We start from the raw sequence: 7,941 nt of genomic DNA, 5'->3' as shown, positions 1-7,941 counted from the left end.
AATGGGTATTTATGACTAGCTTATTTAATAGAAAATAATATAGAGATTATGGGATTCTTTTTTTAACTTCCTAAGACTTTAACCTCTGAAGACATCACATTTTATTTTATTACTTTGCGCTCAGTCAGATAAATAATACATTTTTAAGAAGAGCGTGGGGCTTAAGGTATATATCACTTTTTCCTGGAGCTAGCAGGTAGCACACTTAGCAGCCACTGTGCAGCTGTCTCTCTGTCAGCAGCAAGAGAGCCCAGTTTTCATTAAAAAGAAACAAAAACTTGATCTTTTATCTGTTGAAATGCCCTTGTAGGTTATTGTTTCCATTAAGAAAACCCAATAGAGACAATTGCAATCCATTTTAAACATTTATTAAAAGAGTTCTTGATCCTAGGAAGTCTGAATCTGTGCATATCTTGTTGACTGGACTAAACTGTTTTTATGCACCTCCTCCTTGAACTGGGGGGTATTCCAGAAAACATGTTTAAACTACACTGACTTTAACCCTGAAATCTGTCTGAAATCCGCCTAAACTTGCTTACTCTGGGTATGTCGGTTCCAAAAGACCGGATATTAGCCGGAGTTAGCGTATATACGCTCGACTTGGTAACCCTGGGTTAATGCACGTGCACAGCAAGTACATAAAGACATTTTCAATGGATCGCCGATTTCCGGAGTCACCATGGAAACGCGAAAGAAAGAAAGAAAGAAAGAGAGCGCAATACTTCAGTGAGACGGAGTTGGAGATTTTAAAGACGCCGCATGAAGATCATACGTCCATCAAAAAAGTAATACGGCTGCATCAGCAAGAGAAAGAGTTGCGGCTTGGAGAAAAAGAACAGACAAAGTAAACGCAAGAGTTTCTATCTCATTTTCATTGTGACGCATATATATATATAACTTATCCAACTTAAATTGATTCAATTGGCAACAAGTAATTGCATTACATTTTTTCAACCTAATTTCTTGTCTATCCAACTCAATATTTTTTACAACTCAAATTTACATATTTATCTAACTAAATGTAATATTACTCCAATTAAAATAAAGTTTTTCCATCTTAATTTATTGTAATTCTTGAAGTCTCATATTTCTAAATTTGAGCTTGTAGATATACTCATTTTTATAACAAAAAAATTAAAATGAATGAAACAAATTGGGTCTGATTAATGTAAGCATAAACCATATCTCTGAATTTATCATTACACCGTTACACAGTAGGGGTGCTATATAAACTCATCATCCTCTCTCTCCCTCTCACTCATGGTGCAGAAAGAATTAAACATAGTAGAATAAATAAGTAGACATACAAACATAAACACATTTGGACAAAAACCCACACTTAAACCCAAATCCGTCCAGACAGGCAAAAGGAATGGTATCCCACAATCCCTTGTGGTGCCGATCTAACAGCAGCACCAAAGTTACACCTACTTAATTGAATTAATTTAAATGAAAGTAAAATAAATGTTAAGTCAGATCAAAGTAAAAAGATTTATCTTTCCAACATCCATACGTGGTCTTATCACCCTCTCATGGAGGAAAAAGTATTATCTGAGCTTCTTTATCCACTAAATCATCTTCAAATGGACACGCCATGCTCCTTCACCTCCCTGAAAACAAACGAACCTTCAACTAAACCTGCTCCAGACCTGAAACATACCTCTGTTGTTGGAACCGAAAGCTGTGATTGTGCACTCCTTTAGCCTCAAACTTACCGTGGGAGCTAGCATAACCTGTTTTATGGAATACCCCCCTGGTACAATATTCTATGTGGATTATGCGATCTTCATATGCCGACTTCTAGTATAGTATTTATCTGGAATAATGAGCTTGAAATATAAAGTGCTGGTGATAATGATAATAAATAAATACCCAATGATAGATCAGTGTATGACATCCAATTTGATCTAGTCAACCAAGTGATCGTGTTTTATTTCAGACCACGTGATGAGATTGGGAGATCCCTAATATTTACATTGTAGTAAGTGTGTCAGGAGTCAGAGCTCTGTCTCCCCCTCTGGTCACCGGGGGAAGCCGTCCCCAGAGTTCTAGGTTTAGTACATCTCCCAGCAACCCCACCGCACAGTTTCTGGATGCTGCACACCTGACTCTCATTTGACTCTCAATCACAGTATACTTAAGCACTGCAATGAGTGAAGCTCAGTGTGAAGTATTGTTTGTGCATCTCTGCCAGCATTACCGAGCATTATGTCCTGACCTTAGCTTCTGATTTCCTAAGTCTGTTTCGTCTTAGGTAACACAAGTGCAAAACTTTCAAAAAAAAAAATCAAAAATATTTTGAAGTATTGATTTTTAATTTTAATTTTGAGTCATTTGATGCAGTCACATTTTGAAAATTAAAAAGCATTTCTGTTAATCCATTTTTATTGTTGAATTAGACACTTCTAAATGAATTTTGCTACAAATTTACCAGAGAACTTTTTGAAAATGAAATGTCAAATACCATTTTCTTTATAATTTTAATTAAGTGACAGAATAAGCGGTGTTGAAGTAGAAAAGGAAAAAGCATTTTGAAGGAATGCTTTTCATTTTAATTTTGAGTCATTTGATGCAGCCTCATTTTGAAAATTAAAAAGCATTTCTGTTAATCCATTTTAATTGTCAAATTTGTCATGGTGCTTCTGTCAGTTCTCCTCCCCCTCCCACCTCTGCTTGGCCAATGATTCATCCCAGCTGTTAAAGCTCTACTCACCTCATCATGCCGCCAGACCTTCATAAGGAGCTCCAGGACCAGTATTCATCACCAGTTCAATGCCCGTGATGGTGCTTAGTCTGGTCATCATAGTTTCTTGTCCTATGCCTTTTGCTCTCGCCTCACGTACCTCTGCCTTGTCTTCAGGATCACCTAAACCCACGAGTGGACGTCTGAATCTCCAAACTCCCATGCAGTACAAGATCACTGAAGCTACCTACCTTGCCACGAAGCTTCGCCGAACCTCCAGCCACGTCACGAGCCATCGCCGAGCCTCCAGCCACGTCATGAGCCAACGAAGAATCTCTGACTTCGCCGCTTTCCTGCTACAGCTCAACTCCAACCACATCGGAGAAAATAAACACTCTTTACTTATCACTACTCACCGGTTGTCTTCCTTCTGAGTTCCAGCGTCTGGGTCTGTCTAGCCTAGCTAGTCATGACAAAATTAGAGATTTCTAAATGAATTTTGCTACACATTTACCAGAGAACTTTTTGAAAATGAAATGTCATACCATTTTCATTATCATTTTAATAAAGTTACAGAACAAGTGGTTTTGAAGAAGAAAATGGAAAAGCATTTTGGCGGATTGCTTTTTCATTTTAATTTTGAGTCAAAAAATGCAGCTTCATTTTGAAAATGAAAAAGCATTTTATGGTTTTGACCTTTATTTTTAATTATCCTACAGAATCGCTTCCATAGGGGATAACCCTGAGTGCTCCAATTACCATGAGCACCACTGTCACTTTCACTTTCCATGCTTTCTCCAGTTCTTCTCTGACTCCCTGGTATTTCTCCAGTTTCTCATGTTCTGTCTTCCTGATGTTTTTATCACTTAGCACTGCCATATCCACCACAACAACTTTCCTCTGTTCTTTATCCACCATTACAATGTCTGGTTGGTTCGCCATTACCATCCTGTCCTTCCAAAGGAAGAGATGTTAAGACACGAAAGCTTCTTACCATCCTGAGCTACCAGTACGAGTGCTTCAGTGCTGTCCTGTAGGCCAGTTTTTTCTAGCCATTGGTAGGACTTCTTGATATCAGCCACTTCAGTTATGGTCCCGCGGTACATCCCATGTCGAGGCCTGTCCTCCCATGAGGATCTGTCCTCCAGCACCACATCCTCTGCTGTCCATTGCCTGAGACATTCACTTAGCACATTGTCAGTTGGGGCCTTGAGCTGTATGTGTTCATGCATCTTGAATGTTTCATCCTGGTTAGTGGCTTCCACGCTCAATATATAGGCAGATCTTTTGGGGTTTGTTGTCTCAAAAGTAGCAAGCAGGCCAAAGAAGTCTGGCCCCCCCTAATCTAGGCCTTTAGTATAATCGCCCCACCGCTGACCTTGCAGCTCAAGGGTGCTTCACTCCCACTCATGCCTTTGAGACTCACAAGTTGTGCTTCTCCAGGGCTTCCACCACCCGTAACCTATGTCCGATTTTATCAAATAAGTCAAGGCTTCTAGCAACGGCATTGAGGCGATACTCTGCCAACATCACACCCAGCCCGCTAAGACCTACCCCTGTGCCTACTACTCCCAGAAGTTCACTGACACTGAACAGAACTACGATGTCGTGGTCAGGAGCTGTTGGCCATAAAAGCAGCATATGTAGTCAGTAACAAATCACCCTCCCCTGCCTGCAAACACGAAGCTATGAGTCCTGCTGCACTGCTAAGAGTGAGCTGGCCAAACAGAGTGAACACTGACATCATCGCCCCGCCTCCCCCTGGAAATGCTGACTGGAATTGAATTATGCAAAACTTCTTGCATGGTGGATGTGAAAACTAAAATGCAATCCCCTCTTTGCATTATCACTTTAATTATGTCATAGATTGTGCAGTGTTCAAGGAGAACATGAAAAACCATTTTGAAGATTTGATTTTTAATTTTATTTTTGAGTTAATTGATGCTGTTACATTGTAAAAATGAAAAAGCATTTTTGCTAATCAATTTTAATTGTATAATTGTGTATTTCTAATTGAGTTTTGCTTCACATTTTCTAGAGAAATTTTTGAAAATGAAATGTCAAACCATTTTATTTATCATTTTAATTTAGTGACAAAATGAGCAGTGTTGAAGAAGAAAAAGAAAAACCCATACCCAGGATCCCGACCTCGCCTGATACGCTCTGGGCTCTTACTCACCTTCTCACTGGTTCCACCTCGTTGCTCCTCTGGATATCTACCTGGGACGCTTTTCGCCGTCAAGACCCTCCAACCATCTCCGCTGCATCCTCACCTGGAACTCTGTTCAAATTCATTAAACCTATTCTTACTCATCTTCCTCGCCTGCCGAGTATCCTTCCGGGTTACAGTATCTGGGTCTGCCTCAGTTTGCTAGTCATGACAATTAATTTTTAATTTTTATTTTTGGGTCAACAGCTTCATTGTGAAAATGAAAAAGCATTTATGGTATTGACTTTTATTTTTGATTATGAGATTGATATGCTTCCATACACTGGTCTCTGTTCTTCTCTCATTCTCAGCTTCAAATTACCATCGTGGTTGACTGATTCTCCAAGAGCTGCCGGCTGATTCCTCTGCCAAAGCTCCCATTAGCTCTGGAGAATGCAGAGCACTTGCTGCACCCCGTTTTCCGCTACTACGGTCTTCCTGAGGACATTGTGTCAGACTGGGGTCCTCAATTCATGTCCCAGGTGTAGCGGGCCATGTGTGGCGATCAGGCCATCAGCCTTAAGTCTGGAAATCATCCCCAGTCCAATGGTCAGGCGGAGCATATGAACCATAAGGTGTTCCATTTCGTGAGGGTGAGGGCGGCAGGGGGACTGGAGTCGGTCTGGGCGGAGTACACCCAAAACTCCCTAAAGGAAGCTGCCACCAGTTTCTCCTCGTTCCGATGTGTCCTGGGGTTTTACCCCCATTCTTCCCCTGGGGGGGACCTAACTGGACTAGTCAGCTCAACCAGACAACCTGCTGCCAAGTTTTTCTGCACTTTTCTGTTTAATAATAATAATAATTAATTAGATTTATCTGTGCTTTTACAGACGCTCAAAGCAATGTGTCCATTATTCATTTACTCCTCATGTATACTTGGTGATGGTAGAGGCGTTCGCGCCTCAAAGTCATTAAAACTCTGCATATGGATCCATCTGCCTCGGTCTGTTCATTACAAGTGCACAGACTATGCCACTAAGCACAAAGAAGAGTAAATTAAGATGCAATATTCAACATTGTTTTAGTGGAAAGAAAACATGGTCTCTGGAAAGAAAGAAAGCAATGTTTTTGCAATGGTAATTACACAAAAGGCTTATAATGTTTCAAAGGTACATCAAGGTCAGTGTGACAACTATGATAGGAAGGAAATAAGTGAGAAATGCTGTTTAACAAAAACAGATGTACTGGCTCATAAATAAGAAAAAACGGCACGCTTGTCTTGACCATCTGACATGCGGAATTGTCATCCCTCCGTCCCCTGAATAATGCAACTGCACTGAAACACTTTGTCACTAATGCAGTGCTCTTTGCCCGCCTGCCAGAGTAAAGTTCACACATTATCACTTTGACCCCGAGGCTAACAGCTAAGCCCCAGTTCTGTCTGTCTTAACTTCGTTCATTTGCATTCCACTTCCAGGCATTTCATCCCACTGTGGCAGGCTGTTCTGGGAATTGTTGATAAACGCGATGCCTGAAGTAAATCTGAATGATATTCCGCAGACATAAATTTGTAATGTAAAGCTGTGGGTACTTTGAAAAAAAAAGTTTAAAAATAGAGACACAAATGTACGACAGAGTATTATGGCTACCATAAAACTAGAAGAAAAAAAAGAAAATCACAAAATTACTAGAAAAAACTTGTACTTTTAAAAGTAAAAAGACATAATTTTTCGAAAAATATAGGCTTATTGGTTTTGTAAGCCTCCATCCACATTATGCACTGACTAAATCTATCTATGCAGCCATTTATGGTGATGCCTTAATGAAGTGTTCCCCAAACTTTAAGCGGCTGGGGACCGGTCAACCCCTGGGGATATTACTGCGGCCCAGCGGAAAGGGGTGGGGGTTGCCCCGGATGCTTACTTTTGGTCTGATTTTAAAAAGAAAAAAAAACTCTGATCATCCCCAAAAACAAACTTTTTAATAATAATAATTCCAACATTAACACCAGAGGAACATCAATCTCTAGTAACATATTCTGACAATAAATGTTGTGAGTACCATGTATACAAGCTCCGCGTGTGGGAAATCAACTGTTGCAATAAATCCATATTTTAAGCAGGACTCCTGTTGGCCAACTGTTGATTTTGTTTTTTTTGGTCTTGAAGTCGTAGCCCGTTCTTCCATCTGTTCTACTGTCCCTGTACTTATCCCTTATCCGTTTGCAAGGAAACGTTCCACACACAACTTTTCTCATGTAGTACACCGCCAAACTACTTTTAGCGCTCAAGTGACTGAAATGTAACCAACAGATTCCTGTAGATTTTCAAAACCAATTTTTTTCAGAATAAAAGATTTTCAAACCTGGTCAATTTTTCCTCCCCTGACCAAACTTTACAGCTCAAGTGATTGAAGGTGTAGCTGAGAGAATCCATCCATCCATCCATCCATCCATCCATCCATCCATTCATCCATCCATCCATCCATCCATCCATTCATCCATCTTCTTCCTCTCACCCTGGAGCAGGTCGCGGAGCAACTGTCTAAGGAAAGATGTCCAGATTCTCCCCAGATGAGCTGGGGGGACCCCCAGACATTCCCAGGCCAGCCAAGAGACGTATTCTCTCCAGCATGTCCTGGGTCTTCCCCGGGGCCTCTGCCCAGAATCCAGTTATTTTTCAAAATGAAAGATCTTTTAAAATAAAAGATTGTCGAAACTTAAAAGAAAAGAAAAAGGAACCAGCCATAATTAAGTATTTCTTCTGCCGCGTGGTGCCAATTGATTCGCGGACCGGCCCGGTGGTTAGAGACCTCTGCATTAATGTACTACCTCAGAGGATGGCTAAAGCAAAACCGGACCATAGTCGGTTCGGCTACAACAGTATTTGTAAATCTGCTTTAAAAAAGAAAATGTGAAAAGACCACAGAAGGTTTTGGCCCACTATTGAATAAACATAAAAAATAATACAAAGAATATACACTTTTAACAAAATGACATAAAATCTTAATTAATGTATTATTCAGTTGCTTAGATTTTGAACAGGACTCTTGCAAGTTTTGAATACGAAATTTTCCCTGTAAAGAAACTGTCAAAAATATGTCACATGCA

This window comes from Oryzias latipes, chromosome 9 (assembly GCF_053564925.1).
Source record: "Oryzias latipes strain Hd-rR chromosome 9, Olatipes_Hd-rR_3.1".
Classification (NCBI taxonomy): domain Eukaryota; kingdom Metazoa; phylum Chordata; class Actinopteri; order Beloniformes; family Adrianichthyidae; genus Oryzias; species Oryzias latipes.
This window is presented reverse-complemented; position numbering follows the sequence as displayed.